We start from the raw sequence: 23,378 nt of genomic DNA on the forward strand, positions 1-23,378 counted from the left end.
AACTTTTACTACATCGAAACTATATCTAACAAAAACATTCCATAATTTTTAATACTGTTATATTGTATATACACAAATTATAAATTTCAAAACTGAATAATGAATAGTCTGTGTCTATAGAATGGAAAGGAATGATTCTATCTCAGGACTTAGTATTTTCATATACTGAAAATGTATATTTCATCTTTAGTTGAATACGTTTTCAAATTAACTTCTACTACATCAAAACAGTTCTAGGTTTTATAGCGAGAATAATGTGAAAACCACATCCTTTATAATCCCTCCTTAGTTTGGCAAGAAAACTAAATAGCATCTCTCAAAATCTTACCCATTTTCAACTGAGATAGTCAGCGCAGTTACAAATACTTATAGTCTGCAATGTTTCCGCTCGAGTTGGCTCGTTTGCCTCTTGTTTATTTGCAACACTGTCACATTAGAGACAGTTAGAGCTCAATGCCGTTGCTTGTTGTCACTTAAGCGCTATGCTGAGGATGATGTTAACAATGTGCGCAAGTCTGTTTAACACGCCGTCATCAAGCCTCCCTCTTCGTCCTTCTCACTTCTCACTTACCGTTTCCCTTTCTGGCAGGGAGAAGAGAAGGAATAAGTGACCGGATAATTTGCGTGAGCTGATTCCGAGTACTCGACAGCAGCTTAATTGTTTTGTTGATAAAATTGTAACATTGGCTAATGACTAATTGAATTTTCTAAGGCCAAGCGAACTTAGAAGTTTATTATTCTGATGTTTTAAGTGGGCAACACAATAACTAGTTGTGTATGCCAAAAATGCAAATGAAATGCAGAAATATGTAAGCATGAATTATGCAAATTTGTTGCTCACAAGTAAAATAAATTTGTTATATTATTTAACAGTTCATTCAAGCATGCTTAGGAGTTTGATAAACAATTTGTTAGGAACCTAAGCATAACAAAGTTAAATCTTAACATCACATGCTGCAGCACTTTTGCATAATAAGAGCGTATGTATGTCGAGAATAATTGTCAGGCATAATTGTGCAATTATTGTCAGATGGCAGTTGACAAAAGTGCAAATTGCTTTGTTGGGTTAAAGTTGAAAAATGTCTGTGGCACTTCCCACTCTTAATAGTTTAATTGTGCAAGAGAACTAAAGTGGTCAAAGAAACTGACACGTTGCTAAATTTGGTATGCTAAATATACGAAAACACTTTAATTTATCTGATTTAGTGAAATCTGCAGTTTATTTATTTTGAAAAATTTAAATACTGTGAAAAAGTGAGAAATTATTGAAGTGTTTAAAAATGAAAACGTATTCAACCAAAAATCAAGTATAACTAGTATATATTTGTAGTATAATTAAATACTAAGTACTAAGGTATACTTTTGTAAAAAAAAAATTATGTATTTTGCAGTATAATAAAATTCTAAGTTACTTATGCCACAAGTTAAAATAGATTATGCTGCAATTAAAACTGTTCTTAAATTTGTATAAATTGAAATGATGTGGAAAAGTAACAAATTATTAAAGTTTACTTAAAATTAAATAAATATTTAGTGACTTCTTTGGAAATACTTTTGAATTTAATTTTCAAAATTGTGTGGAAAAGTGAAAAGTGATAAAACATTTACAATAATGACAATAACTTATGTCTTTGTACATTAAAATGCCAAAAGTAGAAATCATATAACGTTAATTACGTTGTATTCAATGTAATGTCAAGAAGATTCTGCTCCTTAAACAATTCTAAGTAATTGAAAAACTATCTGAAAGTATAACAAAGAAAGGAAACTTGCCAGCTTTAATGAAATTAAATTATAATCGATGATGTAGTAGTATATAGTATATAACTACTACGAATATATCTACAGGGATGTGGCAAAAATCTTTGTTGATTGTTGATTGCTTTTCATTTAATTTGGGAATAGGCCTTTGTGGATAGCAGCGGCAACAAGGCCACTCACTGTTTTTGGCTGCTGTTTGTGTAATTGGCAATTTGCAAATTAAATTGAGAGCAATTATGGCCGGGTTTGGTTATTGTTGCTCTCAAAACTTTTGGATCTACTATTAGGCAAGGCAGCAAGAGCAAGAGCAGCATGGAAATGGAAACGAATACACAAATGACATGAATAATGCACAAGCTTTAATTTTCATTCAATTAAAACGGACGAAAACAATCGAAATCCAAGATAATCCTGACCCTCAAAACTGAACTTCCCAAATGCAAATGCAACGCAAAACGTAAGGAATGAGGACCTCATCAAGGAGTTATGGATCATTCAATGAAACTTGATGCTAAAGTCAATTGTTTTGTTAATTGAAATAATGGCTACATTAATTAGACCAAAGAGAATTGAACTGCGTCGTAAGCAACAAACACGCATTACATAAATATTGTTTGATATCAAGTTTCCCACAAATAATTGATTAAAATAATAATATTTTACAATGCTTCGATGCTTTGCATATTTGAATGAATATTCAAAACCGTGTGACTAAATTTAGCATTGTCGTAGAATATGTTTTTCTACCTTTTGCCATGTTATTTATTTATTTTATTTATTTTTTTTTTGTGTTTCGTTTGAGTTTAAACGAAGTTGCTGCCGTATATAAATAAATTTGTATTGATTTTGTATCGTTCTTATTTAATAATACTCGCAGCAGCAAAAGCAGCTGCATGTGTGCACACTTGTAGTATTCACGTCGCTCTCGTATTTCATCCAGCTAAGTTTTGCAAAATTGAAATTGACTCGAGTGTCAGGCAATTGATTAAATTACGTGTTACACAAGACAATTTGCGCGTTCAGTTCGTTCAGCGATTTGCTAGCAACAACATAGAAAATAAAAAAAAAAACGAGACTAATTCATCACAGTGATAATTAAATAAGCATGATCTAGTGGCAGTTTATTTTGCGGTTTTTCTTTTTGGTTGAATTTCAATTTAAATTATTTATTTTTCGCTGGTCGCCTAAAAGCGGGCAACACAATTTTGTCTCGATACACATTTCCGCTAGCTAAATGTCAGCCATTTTGTTTTAGTAATGCGGCTGTCCAGAAAACATGAACAACCCTCTCCGTTCTCCCATCCCCTCCCCTCCCTCGCTTTCCGCCACCACCACCTTAACTTAACCCCGTCGCTGGTGGCCTGCCCAAACGCTTTGGCGGCAGCTCGCAAAAAATATTGAAAATTTATTTATAGTCAAATACGGTACAGTGCACCTGTTTGCTGCGGGTAGCTGCTACTGTTCTTGTTCTTCTACTTGTTTTTGCTTTTGTTGTCAACACTCTTAAATGTGAGTGTGTTTGTGTGTGTGTATACACAACAAATGTTTGCTGTTGTTGTAGTAGCTGGGGTGTAAAAATGATTGAGTGCTTGAACTCAACTTTTGTGCTGCTGCCTTGCATCCGCTCGCATCGCCCGCCCGCATCATCGCATTCTGTAGAGCGTACACGCATCCGGATACCCTGTACTCTCTATTACGCAGTGCGCAATTTCTCTTAAATATGCTATTTGAATTTGTAGTTATCAATTTAAATGCGCTACAAGTTTCTGTCAATTGTGTTGAAGCATTTAATATTGTTTTAAATATAGAGCAACTCAAATTGGAGATAAAGTAAAAAGTAAAATAAATTTATACTTAATGAAATTACATTTATTGCGCAATTTATTCACACTTTTGTTTAGCACTGTGTTTAAGCTCAGCTTAAATAATTTAAAAGCACATTTGCGAAGCCTAACGTAATCGAATACAAATCGTGTCTATTATACTTTCTAAGCTTAATCTTTTCTAAGTAATAAACTGTTTCATGAAACTAACTTACTGACAACGATTTGACATTTTATTTTAATTGTGGAAATGGCAATAGAATAGAATGGGAAATAAATTGAAGAGATACTCAAATGTTAATAATATAAATTTAAAAAGTGATTTAGAAAATCATTAAAATTTCCAATAAATTGTGCGATAAAAATAAATACTTCTAATATTTAATATTGCAGAATTAATTTGTATAGATTATGAATATAATACTTTCAGATAATAATTGTATGGTTTATTTATGATATAGATTGTTTGAGAACTGAGTATATTTAATATACTATATACTATATAATACTAAATTAGTTAACATTAATAATTCTATGATTTATATATGATACAAATAATTATTCACTATACTTGATATCTATGAATGAAGTTCTCAGTTTATTAATATGGCTAAAACAAGTGAGAAATAGAAATTTCTGTAAATACCCAGTTTTGCTGTACTGTAAATTTAGTTATTGCTATTACAGGGTATAGCTGAGTCGTGCATAAATGTATTACGCAATTGCTTTGGGGCCAGGTTAAAGCTGAAGCTAATGTTACGCTGCTCGTCGCTTTTAAGTTGTATTGAAGGTAGCGCTTCATATTTTTGACTATTGTTGTTGTTGCTGCTGCTGTTGTTGCTGTTTGGAGAACGACACAGGAAAATTACCAGATAACAGCCAGAAGCTGCCTAAGCCAAAGGGCGGCCACTGTCAACAGGGCGAAGCGATGCGATGCGTTGCGACTCGACTCAACTCGACTCGATGTCTGTCCCTCTTTCGACTGCCGAGTCGACTGCCGACTGTCGCCTGTTGTCTGTCGTCAGTCTTTGCCTTCCAGCCAGTTTGTTTGTATGCACTTCAATAAAAATTTTGCATACGCTTCAATTCACTTCACTTGCCACACGCACACTCACACACACACACACACACGCACGCGTGTATACACACACACACACACACACAAGGAGAGAGAGTGATACGCAGACATACGCATAAAGGGCGACGGCAAACAACGCACCTGTAATGCCTGTAACGCCCTCTGGCGGCAGTCGCACGAAAACATTGCTTTGTATTATTCCGTCTGGCATTTTTCGATTATATCTGTATGTGTATTTGGGTGTGCGAGTGCCTGTGTGTGTGTGTGTGTGAGTGTGTTTGCCATTGCTGTGTGTTGCTTTGCCTTTGCTTTCGGCTCGTTTTTCAATCTAAATGTCAGCACATCTAAGCACGTGCGTGTATCAAAATGGCAGCCACTACAATGTACGTGTTTATGTGTATATGTGTGTGTGTGTGTGAGTGTGTTAGTATGTGTGGGTGCGCGTGTTGAAGCAAATTACTCGACTGAAGTGCGCACTTGAAGATGAAATAGCCAAGCAACTGACACGCAAGCAACTCACTCGTACTCGTTGCTCGCATCTTCTCAGCTTCACATCCCTCATCGTCATCAATAAAACGGTAAATGCACACTCACACACACACACACACACACACACACACACACTTAAACTTGAATGTGTGTGTGTTTCCTTTCCTAATTTGCTTAACGCAACTTTAGCCACTCGTTATAGCGTCTTGCAACTGCTGCTGCGTTGTGCTGCGGAAGCACAAGTTTTCTTGCCCAAAAATGAAGTCAAGCAACAACAATTTATGGGCGTGGCAGTTGGTGGCGGGGAAGCGAGGGAGAGCAAGGGCGGAGGCGTGTCATAAGCAACAAATTTCAAAGAAATGCAAAAAGCGCTAAATATGCGTTCGCAGTCGTCATCTTGAAATTATTTGCCAGATTAATCTGCAGCTGGCGCCAAATTGGACGATGTTTTTTTTTCAAAGCATTGACAGACGGGCAGATATCCTGCATTCAGATTGAAGTCAGATAAATTATAAATCGCGTATTCGAATGATTGTTATGAACAGCCCAGGCGATTGAATTAATTTCAATCTATTAATATCTCAGTAAATATAAATGCTGGAAAAACTGTTCTAGCTTTCTCAAAGTTTAATTGTATTTAAGAAAACAATACCACGCATTTTATGATTTTTTCTGCTGTGTCTAATTCTAAATAAATTCTTTGTTTCTGCTTTGCATGGAAATCAAAATTTTAGCAATAATTCTTAATTATAAATTACGCCTACGCACGATCAACAAGCTAAGACGTTTGTTTTACCTTTCAATCTTTATCTACAAATATCTCAGAGAATAAAAACGTTGGTAAAACTGCTTTAGCTTTCTCAAAGAGAAATGTTTTTTTCTGGCAAAATATACCATGATTTTTGTGCTTTCATCTGCTGCGTCTAAAGTCAAATTTGACAAGAGGAAAAGCTAGAGTCGAGTGAGCTTCACTGTGAGGTATCCGCTTCATATTTTAAATAAAAGCAAAACTGTGCAGTATTTTTCTTAAAATATACCAAAATAATATACAAAAAATACTCAAATATATCGAAGGCTATTTTTGGTATATCGATACGCTCTAAATATACCATAGATTATAAAATATATCAGATTACAAGTCTTCTCCAGAAGAAATTATATCTCTATCTCTTCTAAATCTCTAAGATCTAGCTGTACATATGCGTTAACAAATTCCCGCGCATTTTGCCTCTGAATCTGATGTGAAATGTAGAGCGCAAAGTGCTAGCAAATTGTATTAACATAAGTGAAAGTTCCATGCCAAGTATTTACCATTAGTTAGTTTGACTTGTTTACTCTTCACACACACTCACACACATACATAAATCTTTTACCATCTTTTAGTTATTCCTATTGAAATTAAAGAGTATGCCAGTAAGCTTGTTTACAGTTTAAATTAGAAGCTGCAAAAGCAAATAAGCAGCTTGAGCAGCAGCACGAGCACGCTGCCAAAGTCTTTGAGACTCGCTGCTAAACTTTACAAATTAACTAACACAACTCGACCAAAGAAAGACTGAAAGAAAAACAGGCAACAGCTCAACAACTCTGGCAAAGACTGGACTGAACTGTTGGACTCCTCACATGTTGTGTGTAAACTCGTTAACTGTTGTGTGCTGCTTTCTGTTGATTTTGTTTTCGGGTTTTTCCTTGAGGGTGAAGAGGTTGAAGAGGTCTTCTATTTACGCAAGCCTGAGTGCAGAATTGTGGTTGCAAAATTCCCAGATACCAGACCTCTCGCTTGATGATGTTGGCCATCAAAATCAAACATGCAAATGCCAGCAGGCGACAATTGAGCAGAACATTTTCAATTATGTTCAACGGAGTCGTTTAAAATCAATATTATTATTATTATGGTGTGCGAATGTTTTGCATTTTATAATTGCCTTCTTGCTGCTCCCCCTCTCACTTCAGCAGCAGTCTTTCAATATTTATAGCAATTTAATTGCTTGGAATTTCAAAAAGCAATAGCAAAAAAATTGTAATCGCTGAATATTAATCAATTAAGATTAATTAATAAATGACCAAACAAAAGCAGCTGTTGAATATTAAAATACGCTCTATTTATTCTTAGGGCAAGCAATAAATAATTACAGCGGCATTTTGAATATTAAAGTGTTTATTTATTAGGAAACAAAATCGAATTCGTAATGTATGCTTGTTTTAAAGAATATTGCCTACAAATGTGAAGTATTCAATACAATTCTGAAATAGTGAAATTTGTATTATTTAAAACGAAATGTTCAAGGCAAGTGTAATTAAAATAGAGTTCTTAAAAAAAGGTAAAACAAATTAAAAGCAATTTAAAATCGAGTCCTAGTTGCATATTTTGCGGCCCATTGGGAGACTGAGAGCGAAAGCAAGTGGGAGTTGGAAAAGCTTTTTTGTGGATGAAAAATCACACACACTAGGCGACATTTAATCTTTTTCCCCATAGAGACACACACACTCACATTGTACATAGAACATATTGTACTCTTATGTACATAGTAATACATGATGGATGATGTTGACAAACGCGCGCAGTTCTCGGCACGGATCAATATATTTTTAAAAGTTTGATTGATAAATATTGAAAAATGTCATTAAATTAATTGCGCTTTATCTGTGAGTGTGTGTGTTGCCGCCTGTTGATTCAATTGGTTTTAGCCAATGTTTCGTGAAATTGACCACGAAAGTAACGCTCTAATTGAATCAGGATACGATACGAAATGCTGACAATCTGGTATTTTTTGAGTTCTATAGTATATATTAAGAATGTAGTACTAATCGTTATACAACATATAGTATATTTTGACCTCTATGGTATATTTGCAATGTAGTACTTAATCGTATACCAAGTATAGTATATTTTGACCTCTGTGGTATATTACGAATAAAGTATTGCATCGATATACAAAATATGGTATATTTTGAGCTCTATGGTATATTTCGAATCTATGATCGATTTGTCGATTCGATTCATCGATATACCAAATACGCCATATTTTGACCTCTATGGTATATTTAGAATGTAAATATACCAAATACGGCATACTTGAACCTCTGTGGTATATCACGAATATAGTACTTCATCGTTTTAGAAAATATGGTATATTTTGACATCTAACATCGTATGTAGAAATTATTCGATATACCAAATATGGCCTTCGGTATATTATTGGTATTTTTGTGGTATATTATTTAATATATCAGTCTTACAGTCGAGCTCACTCAACTTTCGCAGATATACTCGTATGTAGATATTCTCAATCAAAGCCGTTGCAACGTTACAAAATCATTTCGCTTGCTGCCACTGATGATGACGATGACGATGGCGAGATGCAAGTGATGGAACAATGATTAGCATGCTAATAATGTCGAGAGCAGCAGGCTGTAACTTGAGCGCTCCTTTTGATTACTACGCCTCAGGCTGTTGACCCAGAGAGCGAGGCGAGCAGCCAAGTGAACCGTCTCTCTCTCCCTCTTTCTCTCTCTCTCTCTCTCGGTCGGTGTATCCGAAAAAGCCAGTCAAAAACAAGCATGAAGAGGCCAAAACCGCAAAGGTGAAAAACGTAGCAAAATAAACTAATCGAAACGCAGAGAACAGCGGAGAAATGAAACAAAAGAACGCAACGGCAACGGAAAAGCAAAGCAAAGCTAAACGGAATTCAAGTCACGACATTTGTGCCGTCACCTGAGGGCGAAACGCGTTTAAAATTCAACAAATTCGCCACAGCAAAGGGCACAAAGTTATCGCTCGCAGCTCGGACATGGCTATATAAATATTATAAATGTATATATACTACTTCAAATTTCAGACGACAAGCAAGAGAGTCAGGCAGTTAGTCAGTCAGTCAATCAGTCATTCAGTCCTTCAGTCAGCCAGCAATTCAAAAGTCTACCCTAGGGAGATAACCGCTTTAAGGTTCGCGAAAGCCAAAGCATTGACCCATTTATAATACTCGAGCCCGCTGCTCACTCTCTCTCTATATCTCTTTCATTCTCTCTCTCTCTCTCTCTCTCTCTGTTTACATCAACAACAACAGCTTTGCTCACAGTCCATGCAACAGGCACTCACAATGTTCATTTTTCGTTGCTGTTGTTTTATTTTTATTTTTTTTTTTTTTGTTGCACGAAAATTGAATCAATTAATTTTGGAAGGCATTTTTATTTGAATTTTACTTTGAAGCAAACCCTCTGAGGAAACTTTGTTTCAAGTTTAAAAGCCAGTTTACAGCAAAAGCGAGAGAGAGAGAGCGCACTTGGTTTTTGGCTTGGGGGCTAAAATACGCGTTAACTGCAGTAACTCATTGTGTTGCTTGGAATTGTTTTAGAAAATATAACAAATAAATGAAATAAACTTCTGCACTATATTGAAATTGTAATTGGCAAGCTGATACAAAAATGCAATTGAATTGTTAATTTATTTATAGTATTTATTTATAATAGTTAGATATGTATAATTGAAACTAAAGTAAGTAAGAAAACATAATACATAATACTGTCTGCCTGTCTGTAAAAGTACAATTTTTATTTATTAAAATTATTTTTTCATAATTTTACTAAGTTAGAACATTATTTAAACATTATGCGCATTTTAAGAATCTTGTGTTTTTTTTTTCTAAACATTTGTTGGGATTTTTATATATTGATATATTACCTATACGTATATTATTACGTATTAAAATATTTACTTTTAATTTAATTGAAAGTTTGTTTTCATATTTTTGTATATGTTTCAAAAATTTGGTATATTTCTTTAATCTCACAGAAATTGTGGATTATTGTATTTTAATATATTACGTATACGTAATGAAGGTTAATATCAACTTTTACATTAATTGAGATTTTTTTATGCACAGCTATAGGTATATATTAAGTTCATTTGACTTTACTAACGAAAAGTTACAATACATTTTTTTGAGGTATTTAACATTACATTAAAAAAATTGCTGATTTTATTTTCCTAACAAAATAATGCAATTAATTTTTAAAGGATTATCTTTTCCCTTATACATTTAAAAATTTTAAATATAGCCAATTTAATTTTCCTAACGAAATGTCAAAATTAATTTTTTTAAGGTATTTCTTGGTATTTAGCTTTATGTTAAGTTTAAATTAATATTTGCATAATTTGTGGATACAATTGCTGCGCCTGCAACCTTCGCTTGGCTACGCTTACTATTCGGGCACGGTCAAGTTGTGGAAATATGCCGAGGATGTGAATGTGTATACTCGTACTTCTCTCTTCTGAATTGTGGCGTTGCTCCAGATTGCTGCTTGAGTTGTTGTTTTCGTTGGCATTGTTTGGAGGCGAGGCAGCGACAGGGCAGAAGGACGATGCTTATGTAAATGACAGGTGACGCCGTTTATTTGAACTTTTTGAAAGCGCGACGAAGGAGAGAACGAGAGCGAGGGGAGAGAAAGGAGGGCAGATGGTTGGAGTGCGGAAAAACAACGTCGCATCGTTATCGCCCTTCATCATTTCGTTTCACTGTTGCTGTTGTTGTTATTGTTGTTGCTGTTGCTATATAGCTGTTGCTTTTTCTTCTACCGCTGCTGCTGCTTGGCATTATTTCCTGCTTCCGATGCTGTCAGTTTTTATTAAAAAATTCATTATACCCTGCACTGCGCAGCCCACAATAACAACCAAAGCAAAAGCGAAAGCGACGGGGCAGCCCGCATTAAAAATATGACAATGCTTCCTGTCGCCCGGCCACAAAATGTATGCTTGCGGTTAAACTTGAGTTTTGTCTACCAAACCCGGAAGCGCCAAGCATTATTTAGCCAAAAGACACCAAAAGTCAGCTAATGTACCCACAAATATCTTCGTGCGTATGCGTGTCAAATATATTATTATATTACTGGTAGTTAGCACAGCTATAAAAACACATTTGCATTTCAGATCAAGATTTATACATCATTTGTGCGAGATAAGTCCAACAGTGTTTCACTGATTTCAACTAAAGTTTAAAGTCAACAGTACCTAATTATTTAAATGCCTATCAAAATTTGCTAATGGAAATGTGATTTGGTGTTTTTCTTTACACAGAAATAAATTATTAATGAAAATCAGTAATTCAGCAAATTATTATTAACAAGAAGAAATATAGCGAATTTCTTGATTAATGAGTGGCGTTTGTTCGAAAAGCAAATGAAATCAATAATTTGGAAAAGTGTTCTAGTCATAAAAGCAAAATTATTGTTTTGAATGAACTCAACTAATAAAAGTAATTTGATTTAAATTTATCTTGTTTTCATAAAATAAACACAGTGAACGATTTAAAATTTGAATAAGGTTTTCTAGTCATAAACGAAATATTATAAAAATGTTTGTTTTGAAAGCAATTAATAAACAAAAGCATCTTGATTAATTTGAATTGATTTTTATAATTTTTTGAAATGTATAGAGTAATGAAGGAAATGTCATCGAATTTTAAATATTTTTTATAATATCCAAAGATACTAATCAATAAAAGAAACCATTGAATTCTCACACTTTATTGCATTCGTTCAAATATGTATTTAAATGAAATAATATGAATTTGCATATATTACACTGCATAAAATTTTCGTAAAACCCATACACATATGTAACATAAATAATGCAAGTTTCTATAGAAAATTATAACTCCTATTATCATCTTACATTTGTTGCACATATTTTGTGATCAAAAATGAAGTTAGAAAATTATCGGTCCATAAATCACCACAATTTCTTGTGGTAAAAAGTATTCGAGCGCTGGAAAGTTTGTGTAAAATGTTATCGGAAAGAATGCCATTCAATAAATCCTTTGTAATTATTTGAGCTGTAAGACTATTAAATTTAATGGTCTTAACGGATTGGAGTTTGCAAACTGCTGCATCTGACATTTTGTACGAAAACTTGCGGCCATCTCGACTACATTTCAAACTACTATCTATCTATCTATCGGTTTGTTGCTGCTGTGCGCACTAAGAGCACTTTACTTTCCCCGCACTAAGCCGACATTAATTTACGTCGTAATCCCGTTTTAGTCCTGAATAACAACTTGCGCGTTGCGCGTTTCGCATTTCGCGTTTTCCAGCTGCAGCTGCTATTGCTGTTGGTGTTGCTTCTTTCGAATTTCATTTCATTTTCGCCTCAATTTACGTAAATGTCTGTTTATGTATTACGATTTAAATCAATTGCAAAACGAATAAAATAAAAATCTATTTTGTGACATTTCTCTCTGCGCTCAGCTTTAATTTTAGCTCGCAAATCGCTGCGACAAAAAAAGGAAAAGAAAATGGCGCTTAGTGTGAAAGTTTTCAATAACTATTTTGCTGAGTTAAAGGAAAGGAAGGGGGGGAAAGAAAGCAACACACACACTTGCACACTCGCACACTCGCACACATGTGGCACACATTTCCGCTGCCTTTTGTGCTGCCAACTGTTGAGTTATTTTATGTATTGTGCTGCCCGGTTCTGCGTCCGGATTCTGCTGTCGGACTCTGTGCTGCCATTGATAAGCTGAAAAATAGTCTGGACTTGAAGCCTCACTGGGTTGCGGGAGAGTTGGTGGAGGCAGAAGGGCGGGGCGGGGAGGACTGCCGCATTTGCCAGTAGATTTGTGCAAAAGCCATTCACTGAGGCGGCAAGCAGTGAAAGGGGTGCTTGCCAGCATTGTTGTTGCTGCTGCAGCCCCAGGCACTGTCTGCTTACTATAAAAGTTAAATTGCAATTTCAAAAAGTACTAATGTGACAGCCGTGCGCTGAGACCGTGCTAAGAGCTAGCTGGCTGGCTGGCTGAGGGAAAGAAAATGCAACAAAAGTTGGCCAACAAAGAAACAACACGGGCAAAACGTTGAAGCAGCAGAAAGTCAACTCGTCGACAGCCAAGATGCCGCTCTCTGAGCCCAGCACAACCCTCACAGACTTAGCAGCTTACGAACGAGCACCCCACAATGCAAAACGATTAATTATTATCCAAAAATCTTAAAACTGTAATCAAACTAAAGCAGCAGCAGTTGTTGCTGTCGAAGATCTATCTAGTTATTATTGTTATTATTATTATTACTATTATTATTATAGAAGAGTTAATTGCCGGGATTGCTACACAATGATAATCGCATTGCGTGTGTAAATCTCAGTTGTTGAATGCTAGTGGCAATGCTCTCGTCTTATTTGCTGTTGAATGGCAAACGAGTTTTTTACTGCCGAACATAAAAAGACACTTTACGACTATGGACACCGGCAACGAGCCATCAGCAAATGTCAAGACCTCGAGCAGCGTATGCTAAAAACTGTACTCGCAAAACACTCTGCGAAAGTTGCCATTTAAAGGACTATCTCTTAATACACTCTCATGACTTTGGAGTGCAGTTAATATGGTTGTAATTCTAAATAAGCACAAGTGCTTTAATAGTGTAGTGTGCTTGAATAATATCGTAAATAAATAAAGAGATATTTTTGTAAATACACTTTTTGCAATTGAATTTGGTTTGCTTTAGAAATATTTTCGTGTATCATTTAATTTTAGAAGTGGCCACATTAAAAGGTGGTATTTATAACCATAAGCAAATCAAAAAAAAACATATTCTTTAGAAACTTTTACATTTGACTAATTTTATAATTCACACATTATTATTTTTAAAAAGAATATTTTAAAGGAAATTTAAATACTTATTGAATATTATTGCATTAGCTGTTGTTGTTGTTTAATTTAAGATGCGTACGGCAAAAAAAAGGTGAAAGCAACTATATGAAGTACCAGGCGAACATAAATTAATAGAAAGCAGAAGTACAGCAAATCACCTGTGGCGCTATCTATCGATCAATGGTTATCAGAACATTTTTGGAAGCATACTTTTAGGTTAGCCATTAAGTTCATTAATTAATCAACTGAGGTACTGCTGGTCACTTCTGTTCGCCTAGCATTTTACCAGCTGATTTCACACTTTTTTCCACCGTTCAGCTTGACAGCTTGAAGTTAACAACAACAATAACTACATCCAATTGGAGTAAATTAATACCAGGTGATTCTTCTTGCTACTCACTTCTGTTTGCCTGGTATTTTACCACCAAACTTGTCACCTTCAAATTATTGAGCCACGTTGTTGTTATTGTTGTATTTGTTGGTCACTTTGAGATATGCACGGTTACAAAACTATATAGCCACCGTGTAAAATACCAGGCGAACATAAATTAATAGCAAGCAGAAATAGAACAAGTCACTTGCTTTATTAGTGCACCATTTATCGCTCGTTCGTTATCAGAACATATTTGTTTTTGAAGCATATTTTTAGGGTGAGAGAAATCTAATTTTCCATTAAGCAATTAATTGACTTGCTGCATTACTGCTTGCTGCTTACTTCTGTTCGCCTGATATTTCACCAGCGGACTTGACACCTTCAAATGCTTACCATTTCGACCGTTGTCTCATTTTGAATGCGGACATACAACCTGATATGTACATTTTACAAATTTAGGGATATAAAATGTTTTGTTTAGTAATATAATAGATAGTAATTAGGCCAATGTATAGTAAATAAGCGTATTATGTAATATTGTTAATTAAATAAAATTCCACAACATTATACAAATATCCTTTTGCATTGCTGCGAGCTCTGAGAGCAATTAATGCGATTTTGATCACTCGACGCGCGTTTAGCAAATGTGGACAAATTGGACAACTGGCCACAGACAAGGTCAGCTTAATCAAAAGCACACACGCTCACACATACACATTCGCACACTCGCACTCAAATAAACTGTGGCACGCAAATTGATTTGCATAAAACCGATTAGATATGAGCAGCTCATTAGCAGATTGTTGGACTGCTCCTTTTAATAGCATTGCAAATTGTGCGTAATACCCAAAATTCGTGGGCTGTAAATGTGCTGCTACGGCTGCTGCTGATGATGATGATAATGGGGTTCCTTTCAAAGGGGCGGGGGTTGGGGGTGGATGAAGCTATTGGGGTGGCCGAGTACCATTGTTTTGTTGAGGACGAAGTGGTAAATTGCTGGGTTGTTGAAGCGTAACTGCACAGCTGCAACGCTGCTGGCGTCCAATGCAAATATTTACACACACACACTTACACACATACGCATACGCATACATATACGTATGCCACTAACTATTTGACCATGGCCTTGGCCCTCATGGCGTATACGTTGCATGGCAGGTTTATGCAATGAATGCATATGCATGAGTGTGTGTGTGTGTGTGTGTGTGTGTGCCATGCAACCTGGCTACCACAACTCATATAAATTAAATTGTTTTTCGTGTAGCAACAAGCATTGTTTAACTAAATGCTGTGTCTAATTTTACGACGAGTGAAAAGAGCTATAAATAAACCTGGCTCACAAACATCAACTCGAATACGACAAATGTTTGTGAATAGTTATAAATATATGTATGTATGTATGTGCACAGCACAATGGGTGCTGAGAAATGTTTTCTAGGGAAAACGATTTACTAGAAAAGGCATTTACAACTATTTGCATATTTTCCTTTAAGTGGGAAACTTCTTAGAAGGTTTCCATGTGTAAACAAGTATCTAGAACAGTGCTTAAATACTTTACTTTTAAATTTGTTAATTGTGTGTCACAAAATATTTTAATTTAAATTACATACACATTTTATATATAATCTTTATCGCTTTTCGTGACGAATGAAAATCAAAATCTATTTAATTTTAGACTACTACAAAATCTACGAAAGTAGATGAAAATCAATTTGCCTTCAGCTAAAGTAGTTGAAAAGCAAGCGAAATGCCAATTTTGGACTTTCAAAACAGATTTGCAGTAAATAAAACTTTGTTAAGCAAAGTTTTGTGTAGTGAAATAAGCCAAAGAACTACTTGCTTACTCTCTGCACTTGTTTTAACAACAATTACGATTTAAATTCAACGATCTTATCGAATTATAGATGAATTGCTTGTTATTGATCTTGCTGCGTTTGTGCTGTTGAATTCTCCCAAAGTTTTCAAGTTTTATAGTCCTCAACTCAGACGCACTTAACTCAACAGATGATGTGAGTGTATGATTTCATATGTCTGTATATGCTTATGTGGGTATAAAATTAAATTGAGTTCAATAAAAGTTACTTCGATTCGAAACGAATTGACAGCGCGGCAAAAACATTCAGCGGCAGTCAGGAAGGCAGTTCAACTGACACTCAACCACGCTTCGTTCCCCTCGCTCTCTCCTCAACACACACACACACACACACACACACATGCAGACAAATTTTACGAGAGCAATCTCTGAATTCCAATAAATAACAGAAAGTATATTTTTCCGTGTGTATTGCTGTTGCGGTGCACAGAGAATACTCAAATACACTTCGTGAAGTGAAAGCATTAGAAATGTGTGCTCGCAAAAAATGTTAAGTTGATCATAAACAACTATTTAGTTAGTTGAGATTTGGCTCAAAAAAAAACTTTAAATTGAGCATATTTAATGTATGTGTGATGAAGAAGAAGAAGAAGATGAAGAACATAGAAAGCGTATACGCAATGCTTGAGGCATGTTTTTGGATGCGACAAAAGAGTTTCAAATGACGAAATTAAATATTGCTTACCACACAGAGCTAGTAGGCTCAAGGACATTGTTATATTTATGAAATTTACATATGAGCTTCAACTTTGTGTATGTATTTTTTGCTTGTTTTTGTTTTTGTTGCTTTCGTGTGTGTGTCTGCAAAGACCTTTAGAGCTGGTCAATGTCAAAAGAGGCTAGTTCAAGGTACGTATACATATAACACATAACATACTATGCGTATACTTGATTTCAAAGCATCAGTTTTATGTGTGTTGGCAAATTAAAAGTTGTCAACTCGAATGCCAAAAATACTGCCAATGCCAATGCCAATGCGGATGTAGATGTGTGTGTGTGTGGCCCCTTTCCTCCCCTTCCCCTATATAGCAAATGAAAATAAAATGTGAAATAATCAGAGCGCATGTGATTTGCATAATTTGTAATGTGAAATTTCCGCTTACATTGCGCTCATTTCCTGTACACACACGCACTCGTACTTAACTTACGAATACGTTTCTCGCTCCCCGCTTTTTCAGTTGTTGTGATTCACTTGTTTCTGTAGCAGACACAGGATGAGAGAGAGAGAGAGGAGAGAGGAGAGAAGCACCAGCAGCTGAAGAAGAAGCAGCGCGCTTGGATAACTGTTTAATATGCATAAAGTTGGCGAGCACGCGGCTCCCTTTACCCTCCATCCTTTTAGATTTTTGGTTGTTGTATCCTTCCGTTCCGTTCCAAGCGAAAGCAACCAAAACCTGTCCTCGATGGGCCCCAGGCATCGTTCAGAGTGTAACGAGCACTACGCCCAGCGCTGCGGCTGGGTTTGGGCTCTGGGCTCGTGGACTGGGATTGGGATTGGGACAGAAACTGAAGCTGATGCTGTAGCTGTTGCTGTAGCTGACTGCTGTTTTTGGCCTAATTGGCTGCCACTGAGCAGCAACGAGCCAAGTTTGGTCTACTGGTTGGTTGGTTGGTTTGTCTCTTACTTTAAAGACTATTTGCTTGGCCAACAACTTTTCAATTTAACATTTTTTGTTTTTATTATAAGCATGCTTTATTGGCTTTACGCTCGGCGTAACTTTAAGGGCCCAACTCTTTCTCTCCCGTAAGCGGCACTTAACCCATTTTTGTGAGTGCGACTACGCAAAACTTTCTCCGCCTTGCAACAGAAAATACTTGTATCTAATTTTAGGAATTAATTAATTTCATTATAAAGTTTCGTTCTTTATTAAAATATCAATTATTAAAAAATCAATCTTGAATGTGTTTTTTGTTGTGTTCATTTCTTTGTTTTTTTAAGTGCAAAGTCAGTGCACATTAAGAGCCAAGTCGTTGGCAAAGCAAAGCAGCTTTTGTTTATGCGTTAAAGCTAACGAGCAATTCAATTTTCCATTAGCCAAGAAGCTTTCGCCTCATATCCACAGACACAAAGTGTGTTATATTTTTGGCACGCAGATTTTTTCAGTTCTTCACTTCTTCAGTAAAGAGCAGCACAAACAGCAATAGTTATGGCCATGGTCAATGTTTTTGGTGCATCTCTTTTAAATCATTTCAAATGATTTACAACTGATTACTTAGAGTGCGAATTAATATTGTGGAGCTTAGGAATTTGTGTTATTTTCATGAAAATTTTTTAAAAATTTTTGCTTTTAGTATATATAGTATATATATATATAGTATATATTTTTATTATTTTAGAAGAGTAAATTAATATTCTATAACTTCAGAATTTGAGACCAAAGAATAATCAAGACTTTATCTTCATTTTGTGTATTTTATTTTGAATCGTTTCTTATAATTCTTTTTTTAAATTTTATGCTTTAATGATAGATTAATATTTTTAATATATATTTGAAAGTAAATCAAATATAAAACGAATATTTCACAGAGAGCAAGTTCTCTTGTGAACCTCAAGAGTTGGGTAGCGAAGAATAAATAAGAGATTAACTTACTTTTATTTTTATTTACATATTTATTATGACAATTTCAATTTATGTGTATATCAAATTATTTTATCTCTCTCACTCATTTATTTTCAGTCAGAAAACAACACAATCTTTTAATTTGTTTGTGGAAAATGATAACATATTTTTGTTTCTTTTTTTTGTTATTAATTTGTGTCATAACTAGCTGAATTACAGCAAATCACTTGCTTAATGAGTGTCGCCGTTTATCGTGCTTTATCAAGACATTCATTTTTGTAGCACACTTTTAGGGTGCGGAAAATTAAATTGCAATTAAGCAATCAAGTTACTTGCTACACTTCTGATCGCCTGATATTTTACCAGCTGATTTCGCAGCTCATTGCAGCTTGAAATAGTCAACAACAATAACCATATCCACGTGGAGTCAATTAATACTAGGTGATTCTTCTTGCTACTCACTTCTGTTCGCCTGATATTTCATCACCCAACTTGCTTACCCTTTCGACTGTTGTCTAATCTTCAATGGAAACCTACAATCTTATGTGTTACAGCCAAAAATCAACTTAAACTTTTAATTTGATTGAAAAAAATTGTTAATTTTTTTTAATTAATTTGTGATCTAACTATATAATGAAGTACTTCAATGTGCAATATGCAATAAAGTAACTTTCATTACCATACCATTTTTTTCGTTTCTTATAAATTTGATGGAAATTTAATTGACAATATAAATAGAGAAGAATAATAAAATTGGAAAAGGAAAAAGCAACTTTGTATAATCATTTGCCATTTGGTTTAAAGGAACATTCCAAACGGCAATGCACAAATAAAATCGATATAAAACGAACAAAAATATGTTGAAACATATGTTTTTCGCTTGATTAAAAAGTATTTTGTATATACGAGTATATAGTACAACATACAGAACGTATATTTATTCATGCAGCTAAGTCTGCAGAGCATATTTAATTTACATCGAGTATATGCTTTCTAATTTATTCATATTCTTGGAAATCAATCCTAAATTCATCATAGTACAACAATAAATCTGAAGCCAGCCATTGACCAGCCTCCATAGTCTCTGTCTCTGTCTATGTTTCTGGCTCGTAATCCACATGGCAGCCACCTCCATTGTCTGAGCCACAAGTCGAATGACTGTGCAACAAAAAGCCATCTCTCTCTTTCTAGCTTTCTCTTTCTATCTTTGGCTTTGGCTTTGGCTGCTATCTCGCTTCGTGGCACTTGAAGCCACTTGAAAACGGCGGGCTCTTTAACGTACTTGTTGTTGCCTTTGAGAAACCCAAACAAACACACACACATACAGACATACAGACTTATATACACATATATAGTATATATATATTCGTATAAAATATACACAATGCCAAAGGCAGAGGCAGGTAGCAAACGAGAGCAGCGCAGAGCTTTTTATAGGCACAGGCTGTAAATTGTGGATACAAAAATACATAGCGGCTGTTTTATATTCAAAGCGTTTGGACTGTCATTTTATTTCATCTGATTTTTACACATGAATTAATAAAAAAGCACTCATTAAACCAAGCCACACACACGTAGAGACATATCAAAAGTTTTTTGGTTTTTTTTTTGTTTGCCCGTTTCGGGGTAGTTTGCTGTTGTTCGGCCACGCTGCGTATGAGTAATGTGTGTGTGAGTAAATGTAAGCCAGTTTAGAAAATTTGCATATGAAGCCTTCACGCACACACACACACACACTCATACACACAGCGGGCTAATTTGCATGGGTCGCCTCCGATAGGGGTTAGTTAACGAGAGGGTCGCAGGGGGGAAGGGTTTTTGACTGAAGGGTGCTTAGCGAAGAGTTGCACAACCCAACCAGATTTTATGCCCAGACCCAACTTTTGGCTTTTCTTTGTCTGATTATGAGTGTGCGAGTGTGTGCGTGTGTGTGTGTAAGCTTTGTGGTTGAGTTTTTACGGCGCTGCAAAATTTTTTATATGTTATTTGTGCTTTGCATACTTTGGGGCGTTATTTAACTTGCATTTTGAATACGTTTTAAATGCCCATTTGTTAGCGGCTATCTTACTGTATCTCTGTGTATGTATGTGTGTGTGTGTGTGAGCATTGTCTTTTTTTTGTTGTTGTTGGTGTGTGTGTTTCGAGTTGAGTTCAGGTCATAAAAAGAGTTTCGTTTGGTTGTTTTTTTTTTTTTTTGGCCTCTTGCGGTTTTCACGTTTCGCTTGTTATAAGCCTCTGTCTGCCGGACTCCAGCCGCACTCGGTAGTCGGCACACGGCACACGGCACCGGGCACCGGGCACACTTAGTCCCAAAACTCGAATGAGAATTCCATGCGTGCAATTAAGAGAAGTCGGCCTAAAGGGTCTCTGGCCCGCAGGCATTTGTGGCATCTGCTGCGCAGTTGCCGTCGGCGCTCATTTCATTTGCATACTTTGAGGCGGCTGCTGCCGGCTTCAAATTGATTTTAACTACCAAAGCATACACACACACACACACACACAGAGAGGCAAAGGCAAAAGCTGGCTAAAAATAATACAGCACTTAACTTGGCCCGAAAACGAGAAACAAGTCGAGGCGATTCGAGTCGAGTCGAAGTGAACATTCTTGGGCAGCAACTTAATTAACGCATGTCAAATTCATTTGGCGCAGCAAACAAATGTCATTTGGACAAACTTATTTTGTCATTTGCCCAGCTACACAGTTCTTCTATCTGCACTTTTCATCTCGTTCTACCTTTTTTGTTTTATTTAGCCAGCACACGTGCCTAAAAGTCGACAACGCTTTGGAATGCCAAGGCCCAAAAAAAAAAAAAAACAGAGAAAAAAATAAACATTTGAACTTCTTTATCACTCAAATTGCGAAAGTTTTCTTCTTTTATTTCGTTGCTGTTGTTGCTGTTGTTGTTGCTTTTTCCTTTATTAGTCTAAAATGATAGAAGTGCGAGAGACGGAGCAAGACGAACAGCGCAGCAACTACAACGGGGAAATTTATCTTAATAGCGGCGCCAGGCATCTGGCTATTGTTGTGCCGAAAGTTCTAAGTAGGCTCGTATTTTCACTCCGACAAATGGCTTTCGCAATCTCACTTTGAATGGCCAGCAGCAGCAGCAGACAGTAGGCAGCAGGCAGCAGACAGCAGCAGCAGAACTCGTTGAAAATTACAGTGCACATAGTACAATTGGCTGTTAGAGAGGAGCCATTAAAACCATTAGCCAATCAATGGCCAATGACTGCGTGTTTCTAAGGTATTTTCTATCTCTTCCTCTCACTGTCTCGTAAAATATAATTTCACAAATTTGCATTAATTCAACGATGTAATTGCTCTGCGGCGCGTCGAACACAGACACAGGTTTTAGTCTCTCTGTCCCCAAAGTTTCCAGTTCCCCAAAGCCAAAGAGAGAAAGTGTGGGAGAAACGTGGACAGAGACAGAGACAGAGACAGAGCGGTAGCCACTTCCTGTACCTTGTCTCTGGATGGCGGCTGCCTGTTGACGCAGTTGTCAAGGCAATCAACTTTATTACCCGCAGCGCACATGTGTGTCTTCCCTCACCATTCCTCTCTCTATCTCTCTCTCTCTCCCACTTCATCGAGCTTATGTTATTATATCCTGTTGCATGAAATATACTGGGTATCTCATTTAACTGCCTCAAAGCACCTGATAACACTAATGTCCTACTTACAAATGCTAACGCACTTAACTAACATTTTAACATGCAGTTGTCGAGCTTAGTTACTATGCTAATAGAGAGCTCTTTATTTAGCTGTAAGTGTAAGCTTAACTGCAACTTTATGTGTGGCTCACAAATTTACAGAATTTTTTATTTACTTAATAAGAGTGAATTACAATTTTTTATCAACTTATTTCATTTCACCATTTAATCTTAGTTGCTTCAACAAATGCAGCATTAAACAGACAGAAAATAAAAGTTACATCGATTAGTTAGGCACAGTATTTTAATGTCGTTTCAAATTTACTTAATTTGGTCATTAGCAAAAAATATTAAATCTCAGTTTCTTCAATAGCAACATCGAAATATAAGTGTGTTTAATATTTGTAAGCAGCGTATGACAATTCTCCTTGAAATGAAATTATATTTTTTCAAAATATAATACATTTAATGCCAGTTTCTTAATCAATATCAACATAAAATAGACACAAGTATATATGTACATATATTGAAAATATTCAAGCAGAGTATTTACATTCTCTTAAAATAAAGTTTATTTTGATTAATGTTTTATAATATTAAATTCTATTTTTTTCAACGGACAGAAATTAAAAGTTATTTCGATTAGTTAAACATAGTATTTTAATTGCCTTTAAAATGTTTTTAATTTGGTTACTACCAATAAATATTTAATCAATATCAACACAATATAGACAAAAATTTAAATATATTTAAAATATTTAAGCAGAGTATTTTCATTCGTTTAAAAACTTCTTTAATTTGAGATTCTTTAATCATAGTTTCTTCAACTTATACATTATTAAACTGACTGAAATTAAAAGATAAAATTTCATCCGAATTTTTCTACACATTTCGTTGCGTCTCACTGCTTCCGCCATTAATCAAATGTGTCACGGCGATGTCTTAATTATGTATGCAATATTTTCAATATATAGAAAATATTAATTAATTAATGTGACTATTAATTTGCATATTTACACAAGAAATTAGCAACTTTGTTGAATGCACGTGCATTTCAAATTAACTTTACGTAAATGATAGAATAGCTGAAGCATAATCCAATATAAATGAATAAATATGCTGCCAATAAAAAA

General features: G+C 35.4%; 1 protein-coding gene across 1 annotated transcript in view; it reads left to right on the top strand.

Annotated features, from left to right (window-relative positions):
• Nucleotides 1-23,378, top strand: part of LOC117578200 (uncharacterized) — a 63,157-nt gene that overhangs the window by 15,892 nt on the left and 23,887 nt on the right. The window lies entirely within an intron of this gene.

The sequence above is a fragment of the Drosophila albomicans genome, chromosome X (genome assembly GCF_009650485.2).
Source record: "Drosophila albomicans strain 15112-1751.03 chromosome X, ASM965048v2, whole genome shotgun sequence".
Lineage (NCBI taxonomy): Eukaryota > Metazoa > Arthropoda > Insecta > Diptera > Drosophilidae > Drosophila > Drosophila albomicans.